At 37.4% G+C, this 22,693-nt stretch overlaps 1 protein-coding gene across 10 annotated transcripts in view; it reads right to left on the reverse strand.

Annotated features, from left to right (window-relative positions):
• DGKB (diacylglycerol kinase beta) overlaps positions 1-22,693 on the reverse strand; it is a 697,510-nt gene that overhangs the window by 607,565 nt on the left and 67,252 nt on the right. The window lies entirely within an intron of this gene.

The raw sequence follows: 22,693 nt of genomic DNA on the forward strand, positions 1-22,693 counted from the left end.
TCAAAAAAAGTTGGCCATGAAAACCCTATGAATAACAGTAGAGCATTGTCTGATACAGTGCCGGAAGGTAGGAGGAGGTTGCAAAAAGATTAGGCATGATTCTGCTCTGATGTGCATGGCATTGTTAGGAGTTGGAATCAACTCAATGGCACTAACAACAAAGTACAAGAAAGAAGCAAATATTCTTTTTTTTTTTGTGAGGAAGATCAACCCTGAGCTAACATCCATGCCAATCCTCCTCTTTTTGCTGAGGAAGATTGGCCCTGGGCTAACATCTGTGCCCATCTTCCTCCACTTTATATGGGACGCTGCCACAGCCTGGCTTGACAAGCAGTGCGTCAGTGCACGCCGGGGGTTCCGAACCTGTGAACCCTGGGCTGCCGCAGCGGAGTACACACACTTAACTGCTACGCCACGGGCCGTGGGGCTGGCCCCAAGAAGTAAATATTCTTAATGAACTTATGGTTGATCATTGGATCATTTTAGAAACATCTCAGATATTTACAATATGTTGAGCTGTCTGTCCTCTCTCTGAACATGTTCAACCAGATTCCAGAAAGGTCTATGCCTCTGCTCTATAGTCACTTAATTACTTAGAGATTAAAAGAAAAAGGTGTATTCACATCTAAGTGAATAGTATACCCATGACTAGGAAGAGCAAAATCTTGAAGTCAGAAAAGTTTATCTTTGTATCAAAGCCTCTTTGGACACCCTACAATGTCCCTTTCTACATACACAGGCCAGAGACATTTTCCCTATTTACCTTTAATTTCATAAATTCATTAGATTCATATTTATTGTGTCAATTGTGCGTTAAATGCAATGTTCACATGTTGGATATATATACATGAATAAGTAAACTAACTTCAGGAACTAGAGATGATAAATAATTAAACTAACAAATATATAAATCCAAATCGTATTAACTATGATGAAGGAGATGAACAGCGTATAGAGGTAGATAATATTCCTCAGGGAAGAACTCAAGTGACCAGAAGATGCTTCATAAAGGGGTGGCATTTCGACTGAGAACTGAAAGATGAAAAGGAAGCAGCCTGGGAAAAAATCAAAAGGAAAATATATCCAGAAAAAGAGAACAGAATATGACAATATTAGTGTGGCTGAGCATAGTGGGCAAAAGAAAGTGTGTCAGATGGTTTCTGTAGGTTAGTACAGTGGACCAGAGGCTGACCACAGATGTCTTAGAGAGAATGATACGAAATCTGGATCTTACTTTATGTCCAATTGGACATCATTTGGACATAAACCACCATTTCAAGGTTTTACATAGGGGAATGACATAGTTGGATTTATGTTTTCTGAAGATTTCTCTGGCTTCTCTGTGGAGAATATTTTGGAGAAGAACATGGGTGGATGCAGGAAGACCAAGAAGGAGGGTACAATAATCCAGGAGAAAAACACTGGTGACTGTGTTGACAGCGGAAGCAGCATAAATTAAGAGAAACCATTTTAGAGGGTTGACTTTCTGACAGTTTATACTTTGAGAGTGAGGAAAAGACGAGCATCAAGTCTGAGTCTTGACTTTTATTCCATAGTTATAGAATGATAGCACAAAATCAAAATGCAATAACCTAAGGGAGGAACAGAGTTGCATTTTAATTTTTATTTTATTTTGATGGTTCAGAAAGGGAGTCAGGAATTCAATTGTGGATCTGTTAAATGTGAAACGTCAATGAGACATCCAACTGAAGATGTCAACTAGACAGCTGCACATTTAGAGCTGAAGTTAAGAGAAGAGGATTGGTTTAGAAATATACATTTGGAAGTCATTGTCACATACGTGTTATTTAAAGCCTTGGAACACATGATCACAAAAGACATAAAAGTTGAGTTTTAAAGGAAACACAATAATCCAGGAACCAGCCAACATTTAGAGGTCAGGCTTAGAAGGAAGAATCTACAAATGGAATTGAGAAGAATAGTCCAGAGATGGCTAAGAAAGAGAAACTATGGATCTGGAAACAAGAGACCTGAGTGTTTTAGGAAGAAATGATAGTTATCTAAATCAATTAATTTGAAGAGTTCAGGTAAAATAAACAATGAATTTTTTCCATGAAACCTTGAAAACCTTAGCTTTAATGGTTTCCTGAATTGTTGAAAGCAGAAGCCAGGCAGATAAATGGAATAGTATGTACAGAGATGTTTAGTCAAGCTCTTACATAACGGGCAATTCTAGAGTATATTTGTAGGTTGATAGAATGATAGAGTTGTAGGGGAGGAAAAATAATTTTCCCTCTACCCTTCTAGGTTCTTGGTTGAGACTCCAACCCCCCGTAATAAAAGACAGAAAAAACAGGTTAAAAAACAAACAGAAGTTTAGTAACATGTATACCCTCTGTAAACATGGGAGATACCCTGGAAAATTGAGAAACTTTCCAAAATGCCCCAAGCCACCACCTTAAATTCCAGCTCCAGCTAAAGACAAAAGAATGATGTTGGGGTGGGGGAGGCCAGTTATGGGAGGTTACCAGGAAAAGCACAGTAAACAAAGGTAAAGTTGTTATGCAGATTTAAGTCAGTGCCTGGAGATTTGGTCATCCTCTTCCAGGTACAGAGAGGGAGATATTCTTACAAATGGAGAGTTCCCTTAGAAGTGTAAAAGTCTCTTATAAAAGTGTAACTTTTACTTGGTTTTCAGAGCTTCTCCTGTGTCTGCAGTTTCTTAAAAATAATCAGCTCATGATAATCCTTATGCCAAAGAGGCACATTTTGGGGTAACAAATTCAACTCCCCTTCAGAGTAAAGAAGAATTAAGTAGGCAAGGCACTACAGAACAATGGGGGAAGTCCTTGAGATCAATGAACAAGCGAGCTAGTGAGCTTATTAAAGGATAAGTATAAACTACCAAATAACAGATAAAAGTGTTAGATCTTTCCACAACTGTTCTAACAAGCTCAAAACCACAAATTAAAGACTTGAAGTTATGATTATGAAGTTCTATTTCTAGGAAAACTTTTCTTTTCATCTCAGATATCAGATATCAGGGATATCTTCAACTATAATATTTTTCTACTGGATGTCTTAAGTACAATTGGATGACATAATATATTTTCAGCTGAATTCACCAAGGATTTAAGGCAATTTTAAAAATTTTATTGTAAATAATACATTTTGTTATTTAAGGGTTAAATTTATATCTACTTATGTCATTTTATACAATTATAGAGGGCCCAAGATATCTTTGCATATTAAATAAAATTAAGTGAAAAAAGCTGTTTAAAAACTAATTGTGGAAGCAGTACAAACTAAAATTAAGTAGGAAACAAAATGACTAAATTAACGGATAGAAACTGAAATATGTAGATAAGCTACTATAGAGGAAGTAAAATTTTCCCTTCTTCCCTGCTAGGTTCTTTGGCTGCTCTGATAATAAAATTGAAGTAAGACAGATTAATAGGAGAAAAACAAATTTAATTTTGTATGCACGGGAGCCTCATAAAAATATGAAACCCAAGAGCAAGTTGGGCAGTTGAGAATTGTATATCATCCTGAGCTAAGGAATGGGATAGGGGCCTGGGGCTTCACAGAGAAGAAGGACAATTTACAGCATGATAGGAAGAGTAGATGTTTCGTAATTAGATATTTGCCCTGTCATACAGATCAGTCTTTTAAATAAAAAGTTATCTCTGGTACTATCTGTCTTCCTGAACCAAAACCCCTATCTAAATTCCTTCAAATGGTTAAGGGAGAGGTAAAAGTTTTTCTTGAGTCTGCTGGGTCTTGATTGCCTTTAGCTCAGAATAATCCACATGCCAAAGTAATATATTTCGGGGTCACATACTCTGCTCCAACTCACTAAAATATATAATTTTTAATCAATCCTTATTTCTTGTGTCTTTAATTACTACTTTTTATTTCTAAAGCCAGCAGATTTTTCAAATGTTTTCTCAATTTTAAAAATTTATCTCTGTGGTATACTAAATATAGGATATTTCTGCTGTGTCAGAAATTAGCCTTTGGGGGAAAAAACACAGTTATTATAGAATATTATTAAAGGTAAGACTCACAAGGACATAGAGGACTTTATATTTTAATTTCAACTGAGAGAACTTAAAATTGACTATGCTTTACAGTGTCAGATTTAAAAATTTTTGTCTGTACTAAAGATATGATTATTTTCCTTATTGAGAAAAAAAAGCAATGTGTAACATCAATTACCCCAAAACAAACTCTGACCAAAACACCTAGAATAATAAAAACAATGAAACTGTGATTAACAATCAAGAAGGAAGGGAAACTAAGGCTATTAATTTATTTTCCCTGCTTCTCCGTATTTTGCAGATTACCTGCAATGAATATATATGGCTTTTAAAAATAAAATTTAATTTCTTTAATTGCCTTACTCATCAATCTATATTGGCATCTCCTGTATCACCATTGACTTTTCTTTTAGATGCATAATCTTTTTCTCCTCATTGTTTCGTTTTTTTCTCCCTAAATAAACTGCAAGTGATAAATTGTTTGCATGTTAGAGAATATAATAATTTTGTTTTTGCCAATTAGGATACTGATTTTTTCTCTCTCAGGATTATGATAAACAAAGGAAATAGAGGATTTGAGGGAGGAAAATAGAAAAATAGAATGAAGAGAGAATACAGACTGAGAAAAAGAGAGAAAGTAGAAGAGGGATCCAATTTAGTTATTTCGGAGAAAATTAGTAGCAAAATTCTTTATTACTGATCAGAATTCAGAAAGCTATAATTCTCATTATATTATATAGCTGAAAAAATCATTAAGATCCTCAAAAGTTTCTTCATTAGCTTAGACTTAGAGAAATTTTTATATATGATTTGCTGTGTCACAACCAAGGTGAGTTGCATCAGAGATTACAGGACCTATTAAGTTTATTTACATTTACCCTTTTAAAATTACTAAATTGACCTAGTCTTTGTCATTCAGATCATATCACAAAGTTATATAAAACATCATTTAGGGTTTACCTTTTTTTTTTGCTGAGGAAGATTCGCCCTGAGCCAACTTCTGTGCCAGTCTTCCTCTATTTTGTATATGGGTTGCCGCCACAGCATGGCTGACAAGTGGTGTAGGTCCACGCTGGGGATCCCAATGCACAAACCCAGGCCACCAAAGCAAAGCATGCCGAACTTAACCACTATGTCACAGGGCTGGCACCTAGGGGTCTGGTTTTTTTTTTTTTGCTGACTTTTTTTTGTGTGTGAGGAAGATTGGCCCTGAGCTAACCTCTGTGCCCATCTTCCTCTATCTTATGTGGGATGCCCACCACAGCATGGCTTGATAAGCAGTGTGCAGGTCCATGCCCAGGACCCAAACTCGTGAACCTCAGGCCACCGAAGCTGAGCATGCAAATTTAACCACTATGCCACTGGGCTGGCCCCCTAGGGGTCTATTTTTATTGCTTATAAAATCATGTAATTTTAGACTTTTTGATTCTCCTAATAAATCATCCATTCCATTTCAGTTAGTCCCAACAGAAACAGCTTATTTAATAGATGGATAAATTGGAGACAAATGAAGAAAATTATATACCAGGTAAACAGAGACATTATAGAGCATTCATTTAGCCATTGTTCTGTATGTGTTCCTGAGTGGTGTGAAATGCATAGCGCTGAACAGGCTTGAGCTGAGGAGCCTCTCTCTAGAGCAGGGCTGTGTTTCAGATGGACTAAGCTGTTCAGCTGGCTCCTGGCTGACAAAGCAATGCCACCACTCTCCAAAAATACATTTTGAAAGGTTCACAATTTAAACAAATAATCCAGCTACTTTCTCCTTCCTTAAAATTAACTCTGTATTCAAAACAAAAGTATAACTGAATTCTTACCTATTGAAATCAAAAACATAACTAAACTCTTACTTCTGTATTATATCAACAAAGGATATACTGTGAGGTGAAGGACTGAAGGAACACAAATACAGAGGTATCTTGGGCTTTCTGACGAATTCATTTCATTTTCGTCAATTGCATTAACTCTGCAATTGCAAACTTCCCTTTTCCCACTTACTGGATTAGACCTTCAGCATTTCTGTTACCGCAGCTGCCTGAGGCAGCCTATTTGATTTTGCCTACACTGCTCAGGGGCTTGCACAGAGCAGCAATGTTAAACTTGCAGTAAAAAAGAGACAAGCCTTTAAATGCTTACTCAAACAATTTGGCTGACTTTATCATGCTTTTTCCTACTAAAGCCTGGAAATGGATTCTGCCTGGGAGAAATGTACCCCTTCATCGAAGCTTCTGCCCATAAGCTCTGATTTTTTCAAGAGTCTCTCACTGCTTTCAAAGTGACTCCAATCTCCCTGCCCATCAGAACTATCTCAAGGCTGCCTTAAGGAATATACTGAAAAAACTTGGAAAATTATCCATTTCTCAGCCCAGCACCTTCTAAGGAATATTGTATTTTATATTTTGTCTCCTCAATCATAGCAAACATTTGTTTCCTTCACGAATAATTTGAACTTATGTTAGAATGGAGTTTCCTGGTCCATTTATTAATGTTCTTCCTTCCTATTCTCATTCCTGTTGGGCAGCAATTTTGCTTCTTTGTGCTTTGTTTTTAACCTAATGATCACCCAAGGGATTATATATAAAGAGTTAGGATAGCAGAGTGATTAAGTACATGGATTCTAGACACAGTCCACCTGACTTGAAGCATGGTTCTATAATTTAATATCTCTATGTGCTTAAGCAAGTTACTTAACTTCTCTGGGCTTCGATTTTCTCATCTGTAAAATGGCAACAATAATAATTGCTGGCCTGATAAGGTTGCTATGGGGATTAAATATGCCAATATAGTTAAAGCATAGGTACTTAGAAAAGTATGACCTATAATAAACTCATGATAAGCTCTTTATAGAATTAGATATGATATTATATTGCCATCCAAGGTATGTTCTGAGTGATAATATATATCAGCATGCAAACATTTGGCTCGTCTTGAAAGTACACCACTCTGAATACTCGAAAATAGATCCCAGGTCTGCAGTGAGCCATCTTTTGCCCTCATGGGATGAAGTCATGAATAAAAGCTGATCTTGACTACATAGGACACCAAAATAATGGTCTTGCCAGCTTTGACCTTATGGGACTCAGGCAGGATGGGGCCAAGACACTGCAAAGGGCTACAAAAAGAAAGGAAGGGAAAAAGGAGAAGAAAGAGCATAGAACAAATGAACAAATGCGCCATCCTTTGTACTCTAGGTATGTTTTTGATCAGCTACTTACAGTATTACATTCTTTGTGAAACATGGACTGTACTTGGATACCCTTTAAAACATTGTATGGAGTCATAGTATGGGCACAGTTGGAGAAGGCATTGCCCAGGATTTTTGACCTGTGGAATGGCCACACCTAAATCCAAGCATAACATAGCAAGTTCCAGAAGCTTCCACCATGGTATTTAGACTGATAGTAGACAGGTGTAGAGCATTTTGAGAGAGAGACACTGAAAACATGGAGACATCTTGGACTCTGCAGTTGACCTGCTAAAGGAAGATAAGCTTTGAGAGCTGCTGTTTCTATTCCAAAGTCAGGTTCAAACTATATTATGTATGACTTACCCCTATTTATTATACAATGTGTAGAAAAAAAGTTGGAGATTCTTTATGGAGAATAAAGACCCATGAGAGAGATGGTGTAGCTGGGGGAGTCTACATCACTTCCAAGCTATTCACACAGACACTTGTGTGGACAATAATAGATGAGTTACACAGCTTCTGCCAGATATCACTAGACACTATATCTCCAAATATTTGAGAGAATGTTAAAGTTCCAGGGAAGGAGAATTTGAACCACCTATTGAAGAAGTCATAGTCATACAATGGAAATATGGACTCTGAAATACAAGCAAAATATGAGGAGGTTAGAATGCTATCTTCAAGGTAGCTTACGAAGGAGAATCTGGAGAAAGTGGCAGTACCTCTGTGTGCTGAGCTCTGTGCTATTCGTAGTTTAGAAAGCAAGTCTTCATTAGGTTAGGAAATGTTGAGATATATATGCTAAGTTCTTGACCACCTGGAGAAGAGAAGAGAAGATGTATGCAATTTTGCAGTATACTAGCAAGTTTTTACAAAGGATGCTAGAGAGGAGGGCTTAGGAAAAGACAGCCAGTTGAGACTCAAACGAGACCTGGTAGGAGCAATCTATGGCCCGGTGCAAAGCTCTGCCAACCATTGATCTACCCAGACGTCTGAGTATCCCTGTGGTTTTGATTAATTCAAGGGGGATCAAACGAAGTCAGAGGTTATGGAGAACCAGGAAAAAATTAGAAATAGTTGAACAGACAAGGATCACATATCAACTCAGAAGATATGTCTGATTGAAAGCTGAGATGTTAGTGAACACTTTAGATGATTGGAATGAGAACTTCCAATTCTACTTTCATGAGTAGAGGTGGTGTCATGGGCAAGCTATGGGATTCCCCTCAAAAGGACATCCTACCTACCACTACCAGTATAGTCTGGGGAAGTGTGCAGCACAAGCTGGGAAATTACATTTCCAAAAAATTCTTTCCTGGAGTCGGACAAATTGCCATCCTATTGGATTTGGTTGGGCTACATTCAATAGAGTCCTATTGTAGCTCCTGTCTTACAATACCCTGAGAAAATTGTAAGCAGTCCATAGTGTCTGCACTAACAGAGGAAGAAGAATTTTGGACAAAAAGTCTCAGGGGACTATTATTATTTAGTCCATCTCTGGATATTGCTGTCCACATTTCCCTAGAAAGACTATCGACATAACTCTGTAGTCTGAATGTACAGAGTTATCTGCATCTCAGCTGGCTATGCTGAGGAGCCCCTGAATTTGCCAGAGGAGAATGAAGAGGTCAGAGAAATGGTGCATGTGCATCCAGCACTTGTAACCAGACCAATGTTGCTAACTGAAGTCAATTCCAACTTCTTTTAGGTATTGACCTAGTCTTTACCTCTTACAGGAGAAATTGACTGGCATCTTATCATGCTCCCCTTATAAACCTTTGTGCCAACTTCTATGGTCAGATAGAAGTCAAAAGTTTAAGAGCATTTCCAAATGTCTCAGCCTACAGGCTGTAGTGAAAAGGAATCACATGCAAAGTATAAACTTTTCTGACACTGGAAGTTTTCAGATACCCAAGGACCTGAAAGAGTGGATAAGAGGGAAACTACAAGGAAGAGTTGTCTCATTTTATGTGGAATGTGGACTCAGGAACAGTGGAGCAATACACAACTACAGGACACATGGAATTTTATTGGTGATCATTTTAGGAAGGTCTATTTCTCCAAGATGGATTCTTTGAAGGATTACATTAGGGAACTCTTAAGTTAATGGTATTGTTTACTACTTCTCAGCTCTATGTTTTTTTGATCATACTGGGAGATAAGGTAACAAAAGGAAAATCAGCACAGAACTCAATATAATGATTATGACAGCCAATGGTGGAAGAAGGAAGAGTTCTGCAAGGTGACTTCACCAGAAAGCAACTTCGGAAATGGCAGAAATTATCATTAAATGAAGGAGTACCAAAGAGTAGTGCCTCATAAATGGCCTGTGGAAGCACTTATGGCTGCTTCAGAAATACCTGTCAGAGATGTGAGAGCAATGCCTGAAGTCTTTGACCCTTAGGAAGAGAGAAGAGATCATTAGGGTGCAATTTTTCTGACCCAAAAGAGCCAAAGATATTTAAGATGTAGTTTTTTTTTTTTTTTTTTAATTCTGGGACCTGTGAATTGAGTATAAGGGAGGTCGAAGGGAAAATGCACACTTCCAGAAAGGTTTAGTTAGAATCGCTTGTAAGTTTTTTAAAAATTGTATGCATTAATTTTTCTCCATCATAACCGGCTAACCGGATATTGGTAATAGACTATTTCAGGAGTCACATCAAATCATATTCCACCAATAATCAGAATATATCCTCTGTTCCATGAATGCTGTGGGATTCCTTTCATTACAAACTACTTCCTTGAATACTTAACCAAGCAGAGCTTTTAAGAGTCAATTCCTAGAGAAAGACTTTCATTTGGTAGAAATAAAAAAATACCATGACTAATTTCTGATATCCAAAGGGAAAGTATAAACCAGAAATATTAGACAGAATTTTGTAAATATCTGGAGGACTCTCCTGTCCAAGTCAAAGCTGTAGCTACCAGTATTTTACTCTTCTTGATTTTTCACCTGAGAGCTTTGGTTTCCCAATGACTTCAGTCTGGGGGTAGGTTTCAAGGGATAGGGGATTACCCTAATCTAGCAGGAAACTAAGCTGAAAAATAGTCTTAACATTTGGCAGCTATAGCAGCTCAAACAGTAATGCATTCTGCTCCAAAGGCACTTATGACATTGGGCAGGATGTCAACAGCGTCCTCAACATTCATTCGCTTGCAAGGAATTCTCACAGTATTCTGCAAAAGGATTGGGGCTCTTTGTCCCCTTCTCCCAAATCCTTCCTTTCTGTGTTCGTTCTATAATAAAACACTGAAAAATAAGTTAATGGTGATTGATACTTGCAAGAAAAACGTGTGTGTGTGTTTGAATGTTTGTGTTTCAAGAGACTTACTTCTTTGAATGAAATGGAAGAATTAAGCCTATTTCATGGGTAGGCTCTAAAATACCAGCAACTAAATAGATTCCCCTTCATCCTCCCTGGATGAATATAGAAAAGTGGCTGAGTTTCCTTCTACCTTGAAAATGTAGGACACAAATAGAATGGATCTGAAAACCTAGAGGTAGGGCAATGGGAAAGAACTGGGGTCAGAGACGAAGACAAAGAGACTTTTGGGCACAAATCTAGCACCACCTTAATATGGACTGAAGGGAAATCTGATGGGAAAATATATTTTTTTTATCAACCTCTACATTACTGATTATGGTGGTAATGACTATTACAAGCTTATGTCTATTGGGAGACAATTCCCCATGTCTCTTTCATGTTCCTGCAAGCTATACAAGCAGAAGCACAGCCTACTTTTATTTCAGACTATCATTTCAAGGACATTTTTATAGCAAAAACCTTGGGAGACACATATTGGGATCCTCTCTTGAGCAAAAGGAAGATTTGTTTACTGTCCATAATAAAAGATCCAAGTTCCCTAAACCTGGGGTTCCTCTCCTATAATTCAACTCACTACTTGTGCAGAGGTCACCTGGCCCTTTTCATGTTTCCCTATGGGAATTGAAGTAGGGGAGCCAACGAAAACATGAGGTACATGCTGTTTACTGTGACATGATTAATAGGGTCCTTTTTCTCTGATCCAGGAGTCACGTGTCTTTTCTTAGTATCACGAAGATGAACCATGCTAACTGATTACATTGTAAATAGGGTAAACTTTCAGACCCACCACAGTCTTGGCAATGTTCTTCCCTACAAATACGTTTTTGGGTATGAGAAAATAATTCTTACTCCTGAGGATGCCTAGGGAAGGCTTCGAAAGAGGCTGAAGGTTTTGAAGAAAGATCGTGATCTAAGAAGTAAAAGTGGAAAATTGGGCCACAGGGAACAGAAGGGTTATTTCTCACACAGTCCCATAGAAGCAAAGTGTAAAATTCAATAAATAATGAAATTATAAATGTGTATTTTGGAGAAGTAGAAATGTTGAACTACAGAAAAAGAAAAGAAACAATAGAAAGATAACTCAGAACATTTTAACAATATTAACAATGAAAGCCATAATTAACTTACATATGGTGGTTTGCAGTTTACAAAGCATTTCCACACATATTATGTTATTTGAGTCTTACAACAATCTTGTGAGATAGGCTTTATTTTTGTAATTACACAGTTGAGAAAATTAAAGTTTAGAAAGATTGTGTAACTTGCTAAAGCCAAGACTAATACATTAAGAAAATAAATAGTAGAGATGGACTTAAGAAAATTGAACAGAACCAAAACAAAAATCAAGATTTGGCCATAGGCTCAGAATGCTCCATCACAAGTTATTCCCTTTATATGATGCCTCCTGTACCCCCTGTAAACATGTCTTTCTCTCCAATGTGAAAGAACAAAATCCCTCTTTTTACCTTATTCACTTTAGCTAAGATCCTTCCTCTTTCTTCCTTCTAGCTAAGATTCTATAAAAAGTAGCTTATAAGGATTCTCTCTGCCTCTCTTCTTTTCTACTCATCCCACTACTATTCTAAGAAAAATCTTTATTAAAATCACTGGTGACATTCCAAATGATGAACACTCTGGACACATTTTGGTTCTTATCTTAAGTTAGATCTCACCTTCTAAAAACACTTCTCTTCTTTCAATTTGTGGAATTCTAGTCATTCACTTAGTTCCTCCTTCCTTTCTGGGTACTATTTCCCAATTGTTTTCATGGATATCTCATTTTCCAACTGCCTTATGCATACAATGTTCTCTACCATTCCATTTCCATCCTTCTCTCCTTGCTCAATCTGCCTCCACTGGGTCATCTAATCTATGGCCATGATTTGATTACCACCCACAATGCAAAACCACACCCATTCTATATCTCCAGCTCTGATTTCTTTCTTGAGCTCCAGACCTGTATGCCAAAGAATCTAGTTTACATCTCGATCTGTGTTTTAATATGTCCAAAATAAAACCACTTGAGTTTCTCTCTAAACCTGTTCTTTTTCTGTATTCCTTTCCTGGATTCAGTGAACCACATTGACTTAGTTCCCCAAGCTGAAGTACCCCACCCTGCTTCTTTAGTCCTCATATCCTTTTGGTTATTGCATTTAGTTTATACTGCCTGTAAGATACTCTAATGTGTGCTTACCTCTCCATTCACAATGCCTTAACCTTCTTGTAACCCTGCATATTCAACAAGCTGTACCAATAGAATATCCTCCTAATTGTTTTCTAGTTTCCCTCTCACCAAAGTTTTTCTATATTTACTTCTTTCTGAAATTCAAATCTTATAATTTCACTATCCTTCCAATTAATATCTTTAATGTCTCCCAGTGACTATGTGTTAGACAGCTTTTTACTAATGGCATTCATGAACCCATCTTTTATGACTGTTGCTGAATTCTTCAGCCTTGTCTTCAGTGCTTATACACACGCCCAAGTGCACACATACATGTTCAAACACAAATAGGTACATACACCAACGCACATTTCCAATATTTCCCTAATGTGTCCCATTCTTTCATGCCTTAGTATGTGCTCTGGTAACTGCTTGGAGTTTCTTTGCTTTTCTTACCCCTATTAAATTCTTCCAATTAAAATGAAAATCCCATTCCCCTCTTGACTCCTATTCACATGAAGCAGAGTTAAAAGCTCTCTAAGAGTCTTACACAGGTTTCTTTACAAGATAGCAATGTAAGGAGGCTCCTGAACTCACCTCCTCCATGGACACACCAAATCTACAGCTACATACAGAACAATTCCCATTGAAAGAAATCCATAAACTAGAATGACTCCTACACAGCAGACAAATGAGAAAAAATGCACATTGAAACAGGTAGGCGAGGCTGAGACACAAGCTCGCCATAAATCTCACCCCTACCACGGCGACACACAACCAAAAGGGAACTCACAAGTCCCAGCTTCTCCCTGAGGAGCAAAGGGGTTGTATCTGGTGCCCCAACATTTAACACTTCCACCTGAGAGTTGGCCCCTCAAAACATCTAACTTTGAAAGCCAACAGAACTCTGTGTCTAGGAGACCCACAGGTTGTAGAGAACTGAAAAATAGTTCTTAATGGGCTCGCCGGGACTCACTGTGGCTAAGGCCCCAGGTTCAGTGCAGAGGCAGCAGATTAAAGTACTCAGTCTTTCTGTGAAAAAAGCCTATTTGTTTATCTTAAAAGCTATGGCCTAAGGGGTAATGTTCTAATTAAATATAACTGCAACACTCTCCAGAGCTAGGGAGGCGGCACTCTCCCTCTGCCTCACTCCAGGTCGCCTGTATCCAGCAGAAAGGAGCTTGTGCACACATCTGGCACCTGGGCTTTTGCAGCTGCCACGCAGGGGATACACCCCTTGATCCCCTGGCTCTGGTGGCCAGCAGGGCTTATGTCCACGGATCCAACAGGTCTGTAAGAGAATCCGTTCTTAACTGCCCAGGGCACAGCACAGAGTGGCAGGCAGAAAGAAACACCTAGTCTTTTCAAGAAAGAGGTCTATTTGCAGATCATATACCAACAAATACATGGAAAGATGCTCAACGTCACTAATCATCAGAGAAATGCAAATCAAGACCACAATGAGATATCACCTCACACCTGTTAAAATGGCTACTATCAAAAAGACAAGATAACAAATGTTGGCAAGGATGTAAAAAAAAAGTCAACCTTTGTACACTTTTGGTGGAAATGTAAAGTGGTACAGCCACTATGGAGAGAGTACGGAGGTTTCTCAGAAAATTAAAAATACAACTACCACATGATCCAGCAATCCCACTTCTGGGTATATATCCAAAGGAAACAAAATCACTATCTTGAAAAGATATCTGCATCCCCATGTTCATTGTAGCATTATTTACGATAGCCAAGACATGGAAACACCTTAAGTGTCCATAGACAAATGAATAAAGAAAACACCTTAGTGTCCATAGACAAATGAATAAAGAAAATATACATAACGGAATATAACTCAGCCATGAGAAAGGACTTCCTACCATTTGTGACAATATGCATGAAATTTGAGGGCATTATGTTAAGTGAAATAAATCAGACAGAAAAAAACAAATACTGTATGATCTCACTTATATGTGAAATCTAAAAATATCCCAAACTTAATAGATACAGAAAACAGATTGGTGGTTGCCTGAGGTGGGGGGTTGGGGGCGGGTGAAATGGTGAAGGTGGTCAAAAGGTACAAACTTCCTGTTATAAGATAAATAAATCCTAAGGATGTAACGTACAGCATAGTGACTATAGTTAACAATACTGTAGAACATGGGGCCGGCCCAGTGGCGTAGTGGTTAAGTGCGTGCGCTCCGCTGCTGGTGGCCTGGGTTCGGATCCCGGGCGCACACCGATGCACCGCTTGTCAGGCCGTGCTGTGGCATCGTCCCATATAAAGTGGAGGAAGATGGGCACAGATGTTAGCCCAGGGCCAGTCTTCCTCAGCAAAAAGAGGAGGCTTGACATGGATGTTAGCTCCGGTTAGCTCATGTGAGCTGATCTTCCTCCCACACAAAAAAATAAATAAATAAAATAAAATGCAAACTTTAAAAAAGAAAAACACTGTATTATATATTTGCAGGTTGCTAAGAGAGTAGATCTTAAAAGTTCTCATCACAAGAAAAAATATTCATAACTATGTGTGGTGATGGATATTAACTAAACTTATTATGGTAATAATTTTGCAATACATTTCAAATCATTATATTGTATGCCTAAAATTAATACAATGTTGTATATCAATTATATCTCAATAAAAAATAGTCTTGCATATATAACATTCAGAGAATGTGTTTCATTGCTTTTTCATCTTCCACCATATTTGTCTCTCTAAACAGAAAAAGCTCTTTGATTGAAAGCACCACAATATTAATTTCTGTATTACCCAGAGCCAAGCATAATGACTAAGAGTAAAAGGTACTAAATATTGTTGACTGAATAATGACCAATGAGTAAAACTAAACTAAGTTCCTCTAGCCTGCATGCTCATATTTGTGTGTGTGTGTGTGTGTGGTACTCCTTGCTATAATGGGGATGGAGGCAATTAAGGAAACTTTTACTGAATAATAACCTTTAATCTATAACTGAGTTAAGGAAGAAGTATATAATTCAATACTTATGAATCTTAATGATAATTTTTGTTATAAATTTGTGATGCTCTATTTATTTATTTATTTAATATTTATTACTAAATATTAGTAATAAAAACAAGTTATTATTTATAGGTAGGGAGTATTATCCTCACTTTATATGTGAAGAAACAGAAGTTTAAAGAGATCATGATAACTTGACTAATGCTCCAAAGTAAATAGTAGGTTATATTTTACTTGTGTGATACTGGCTACATTTATATTTTCACCAAATGTTTCAGTTCTCCCCTGACACTGGGCAGATGGAAGGAACGCACTGCTCTACTCCCTTGAAGTTAGATGTAGTCATGTGGATTGCTTAGGCCAAAGAAATGTAAGCATAGCATTACCAGGCAGAAGCCTTAAGAGCCAGCCTCCAATTCACAAGCTCTCTCTGTGTTTCTCTCTGCCACAGCATCTGCCAATTTTTGAAGTTGATGACTGCTTCATCTGACTGGGACTTGATGAGGGACAAGGCAAAATTAAACCATTTGCTGACTCAGATTTGGAACTGTAATATGAAGAAGAAATAAACTGCTATTTTGTTAAGCCACTGAGATTTTGTGAATTTTTCAATCATAGCATAATTTGGCCCACCTTGACCAATACTTTACTGAAGTCCCAACTTCAGTATTAAAGTTTGTCTGACCACAAATCTTAATAAAACTGTTTTTTTCTTGGCAAGTTTGAAAAGTTCAAAAAAATAGGTATTTAAAAGTCATTGATAATTATGTGTCTTCAGGATGCTAAAATAACGGAAATTTAGACATTCATAATTATTTACTTTCTTTCACTATTACAAGATTTAGGTTTTGGAAAATTTAAGACGTATATACCCAGAGAAGCCACCAACGGGAAATTCAGTCTGAATTGCAACAAATAGGAACCAGAACCAGAAATGAGGCAGAAAGAGATTATGCAGCCAACATACATTCCAGAAATAAAATCTGGGTCAGAGCCAGGAACTGCTGCGCTAATCAATGCGAATCAGAAAAACAGGGTCGGAAATGAGAGACGTGTATTATTTAAAATAGAGTCACAGATTCCAATTTCAGACCAAGTGTCAGGGCGGAGTCAAGACATTTCACCTGAGTAATATAAGTAAGTAGGCCTAAATCAAAGAAAAAAAGTCCTGATTTGATATGAAACTACCTCAGTCACCACCACCGTAATCCTCATCACAGCACTTTACGTGCATTTTCATACTGAATCATCACTGCAATCCTAGGACATAGGTGAAGAAACTGAGGTGTACATCACAGCACTAGAACTGATCCCATTTTATGTGACATCAAATTATGTACTCTCAGCCACTATTCTAAATGACCCAGTGACATTTATTCTTTTGTCTTCTACAAAGAGAGCAATTGTCAGGAAGTGGCTGAGCCTCCCAAAATAGAGCCAAGCGAACACAGGGCATAGGCCCAAAGTAAAATCTAATCTCAGCATGAAAATTTAGAAAGAGCGTTATTGCACGTGGTCTAAATTTGCTTAACAATAAATTGAATACACACCTGGGAGGAGGTCAAGTCTCCTTCCATTCTCCTTCTCCCTTCTTGTATGGATCAAAACATATCTCAAAGACACAATTAGATCATCATGCTAGAAGGTGGGGTCTCTCAGGAGAGTATGGCTACGTAAAATGGAAAAGGACTGTATCTTATGTTCATTACAGTTGCTTCATGATTTTCTTCTCATCTCTTTTTCCCCTCCCAAGTTTTTTGTAAAGGAAGAGTGAGGGAGGTTCCAGAGACAAGAGGAATGAATGTGGGTAGAATGCTGAAATCTACCTCTACTTTAGGCAGAGCATCACTGAGATTCACACACAATTCAGTCCAATCTACCAAGGTAAGAAACAAGAAAGACATTTTGGGGTCCAAGCCATAGTTAGCAGCTTTGCTTCTTTGCTTTGTCCTGTATGCAAAAACCGTTTGAGAGATGGCTGTGGCTGATGGAGACATGAGGACCTGAATCTCGGATTCCAGCTTTCCCTATTTTGGAAACATAATTAACAACCCATTTATTAACATATTGATCTTCTTAAGAAACATAAATGAACTATTACTGTTTTGATCTTTCTTATTACTTATTATGTCACAGCTATGTGCTAGGTAAGCTGCCTGAAAGAGATCATTTGACTCTCTCTAAGGCTTATTGTGAGTATTAAATGAGTTAATACTTGTATATTGTTTAGAGTAGGGCACTAAAAATCTATTATTAATTATGATGATGGTGATTGTCTCATTAAATCCTACAACAATTTGAGGAAATATTCTACTTTTCCAGGTGAGAAAGATGAGGCCCAGGTAGTTTATGTAACATTCCCAAGGTCACACCACTAAGTAGAAGATGGGGCTGGGGTTCAACACTGTCAAATACTGGTTTGCCTGCAAAGCCTGGGCCCTTTCCGCTAAGCCATGACGAATGCCTCACTCCAGTGGAAGAAACTGTATACTAAGTTCAAACATTAGGCACATTGGACCTTATTGAGAAGAACAAGTTCATCATAATTTTGCAACTCTCTACAATGCCAGCTGCTATAAATAGTATGAAATTTATGAAAGTTTGGAAGTGTTCCCACCATAATAACACAGTATATTTCAAAAATAATTTACATGCTATATAACACAGTTTATATATAGCAAATAAAAAACTAATCCTAAGTGACAATATGTGGGCAGATAATGAATCACTTGGAAATATCATGTAGATTTTACATAGAAAATATCGTTATCCATGAAAAGACTTGGAGTGTCTTAACCCTTTACTGTGCCATGAAACCATAGCAAGAAGCGCTGACAAACTAATAATGTGATAAGCTCAATTCTCTTCACAGCAGGAGTGAGAGTTCTGTATTTTATAACAGTTTGGATGACTTTGTATAGAGAGGGGAAGAGAAATTTATACTCCTCTCCCACATATCAATGGAATTGTTTCCCATGGAGTGACTCAGCCTGAAACCCTGAACAGGAGCATGGTCTCAGCATGCTATAGGCAGCCACAGCAGGCTTCACAGTAGCTGCCTTCAGCATTTGTGGGGACAACACAGAACGGAGGCTGCCAATAGCACCAGAAGCTTCTACCTTGTAGGAAGAATTAGTCTTGTAGCAGAAAAAAAGACACCAACTCTTAATGGCCCAAAATGTGGCAATTTTCTACTTGATCGTCAGCAATATGTTCAAACAGCCAACATAGCACACTCCATCCGTTTCTATTAAAATAATAATTATAAACAGTTATATCACAACTTGCCATGCACTGTTCTCATTCTTTGACATATATTAACTCAGTCAATTTAATATTTACAACACTTGACATATTTATTATTTCCCCCATTTTAAAAGTGTGAAAAATGGGACACGGAGATGTTAAGTCACTTTCCCAGAGTCAGAAATCTAAAATATGGGGCTGGCCCAGTGGCGTACAGCAGTTGGGTTCGCACGCTCTGCTTCAGCGGCCTGGGGTTCGCTGGTTCGGATCCTGGGTGCAGACCTATGCACTACTCATCAAGCCATGCTAAGGCGGTGTCCCACATAGAGCAACTAGAAGGATGTACAACTATGACATACAGTTATCTCCTCGGGCTTTGGGGAGAAAAAAGGAAAAAAGGAGGAAGAAGAGCAACAGATGTTAGCTCAGGGCCAATCTTCCTCAAAAAAAAAAAAGAAAGAAAGAAAAGAAATCTAAAATATGGTGGGACCTGGATTTGAACACAAGCTGTCTGATGTGCTAGCTGCCTAACCAGGAATGCTGTGCCAATGTGACTCTTTTTTCCCAATTAATCATGAGAAAAGCCTAGAAGTTGGGAGAACATTTATAGTTGCAGAGTGTAATGGAATAAATATTTGTGTCCCCCACAACAAAATGCATATCTTAAACCCAGATCCCCCAAAGTGAGAGGTCATTGGGAGATAATTAGAACAGATGAGGTCACGAGGGCGCGGCCCTGATGAATTGAATTAGTGCTCTTGTAAGAGTCCCTGGAGAGCTTTCTGCTCCTCTCTCACTCCTTCCACCATGTGAGAATACAAAGAGAAGTTGGCAGTTTGCAACCCAGAAGAGAGCCCTCGCCAGAAGCCAACCATGCTGGCACCCGGATCTTGGACTTCTAATCTCTGGAAGTATAAGAAATAAATTTCTGTTGTTTATAAGTCACCCAGTCTATGGTACTTTGTTATAACAGCCCAAACAGAATAAGACACAGGGAATATTGTGGCAATTGTGGAGAGAATTCAAAACCAGATAACTTGAGGGAATGATCTTTATGGTATTATCTAGGTCCCGCATTGAACGATTTGGTTTTTCTAGGGGAGGGGTTCCATCCATGAACTCATTCATTTGACCAAGAGCTCTACAGCCCCACCCTTCCCCAAAAAGCACATAAACCACTTATTTGATATATACCATGTATAATCTTAGCATCCTGCAAATTTAACCTTAAATCAATAACTTGGGTTTTTTTATTTAGTCACCTAATACATATAAACAATTTCATATTGAAAATTACAAAACAATTAAAATCAAGAAAGCAAATCCAATATACCACTTTTCTAATAGACTGTGGAGGAATGTCACATTGCCAATATTGCATTGCAACATGAAAAACCTGATCCTTAAATGTTGCTGACAAACTGATCACATGTACTGACTAGCATGGAAAATATACTACTTTTATAACTTTCAGGATAGTAATCTTGTTTCCAGTTTATATTTTGACAATGGCAATTTATCACAGAAGAATACATTCTAATTATGATATTCTTTGCTTCCTAATTATACAGGAAACTTCTTGGAGGATTGTCTAGCACTTTTCATGTTGTCTTGGTCATTTAAAAAAGAGTAGCAAGTCAAATGATCATAGAATCAGCACTATTTCTTTCATTCACAGAAAATTGGTTAATTTGTCTTCTCATAAAATCCATCTTAATAATGTTCTTATACTCCCCACGTCACTTCTTACTAGTGATTTATTGAATGCTCATTAATCTTTGTCTCAATATGTTACAACTTTTACGTTTACGACAATTTTTATCACCACTTGTCTTAGGCATTTCCACAAATTGATTACTAAATCAAGCATTCTTATGATATAATTAAATGTACCCCCATACTCCTTAGCAAGTAAAAGTAGCAGCCTATAACACATTTAATACTTTAGTATTAAATTCTGTTTACCAGTTCAAACAGAATTTGAATATCTGAGCAAAAGTCATTATAGAGGATAATTTAGCTATCATGGCAATAATTCACCTATTTTATATTAATTCTTCCATAGGCATTTTTCCTGAAGTACCCAAACACTGTAATTAAATTATTAAATTAAATTATTAAAATGTATTTTAATAATCCAGCTAGGTTCAACATAACCTAAACCAACTCAATGTTTTCTTTACTTGGTTGATCACCAAATTCCCCCATCCTCCAAGTCAAATCAAAATTGGAGCTAAGTTTAGATTTCTCTCTCTATGTCTGTCTCTGTGTCTATCTGTCTGTCTGTCTGTCTCTCTCTTTTTCAATTCTCATATTTTATTATTTCTCAACCTCTCCTCTGTTAGTTTTAATGCTACAATATCTGAATTTGTGCTTTTCTGGTCATCTTTCATCACCCACGTTATTTAGTCTATTCCAACAGCCCACTGGCCTGACTCTAGTCTCTTTCCATTACCATATACCATTTTCACATTTGCCAAATTAAACTTCTTGAAGTATAGCATTATTCGTGTTGCTCTACCCTTAAAATCCTGCAATTACTCCTCACTGCCTAACTCAAGTTTAGCATTGTATATTTTAATTCCATTTCATTTTTACAGCCTCAATTCCATTTACTCCTTTAATTTGCAGTGTGGCTAAATGTGGCTCATTTCCCTTCCTCAAACATATGCTGAATTTTCCTTTTTATCTATATCATTTTCTTCTCCATTTACCTTAAACTTACTTTTTAAGCTCCATTTCAAATCCTACTTCCATGAAGGCTTTCCTTTCCCCATCTTCAACTGCATACTAGAGCCCTACAGAACGCTAAATTTTGCTGTGGCACTTACAATATTCTGTCTAGCCACAGAGTCATGTATCCATTAGTCTCTAGGCTTCATTAAACTATAAATTCCTTGAATGGAGGGTCTATATCTGTTCATATCTGCATTTCCTGTAGTGCCAAGCAGAATACTCTCCCTAAAAAGGATGCTCTGATATATTTACTTAATTATTAAATAGGGCATATAAAAATTGGAAAATATAATTAATTTTTTAGTCAATTTAGAAATTATTGAGTATAAAAATGCAGACAAGAGTTCAGTCATTCTAGGCTAACTTTTCGTCATGTGATAAGTGGATGAAATGTGCTTTCAGCAGCTCTAAACAGTTTTTGAGTATGAGCACCACATTTTGATGTCAAAAATTTTTGACCCTTCCTCCATGTGATAGTTGTTGTATTTTTATTGACTATGAAAATGTACATGTTCTTATGGATTTGCATCTTCCTTGCAAATACCCAGCAGCACTCTTACAACCTCACCCAGAGCACTTTAGCCCTCTAGTTAGGAAGATTAGGAAGACTCTAGAAAACCTATGAAATTGGCCCTTTCAGATAATATACCTTAAGTGTTTATTAATGTTCCTGACTTATAATATATACTCTATAAATGTGAGTGTTACTATTCACTATTATCATCACATCGATTCCTTATTATTCTAAATTACCCTTCTGTGTTTACTACTTTGCTCTCCCTCTCCCTCATGTTATTCAACTCATTCCTGACGCTTCTCTCCTATAGGCCTCACCTTCTCTCTGTGTAAGCATCACCAGCTGCTTCAATTTTTGCCTCTTTAACTATTACGTGCTCTTGGTTCTTTTTCTCTTTCCACTTCTTGCATTTTACTCTCCCAGTCCACAGTGTTATTCTCCCCACTCTCACTGTTTTTATATTCTCTACATATCACTTTTCCTCTACTCATCGTCTTCCCAACTAGTAAGCTTCCTACTTATTAGTTGCTTCCTTTTCTTT

The sequence above is a fragment of the Diceros bicornis genome, chromosome 3, assembly GCF_020826845.1.
Source record: "Diceros bicornis minor isolate mBicDic1 chromosome 3, mDicBic1.mat.cur, whole genome shotgun sequence".
NCBI classification, from domain to species: Eukaryota; Metazoa; Chordata; class Mammalia; order Perissodactyla; family Rhinocerotidae; genus Diceros; species Diceros bicornis.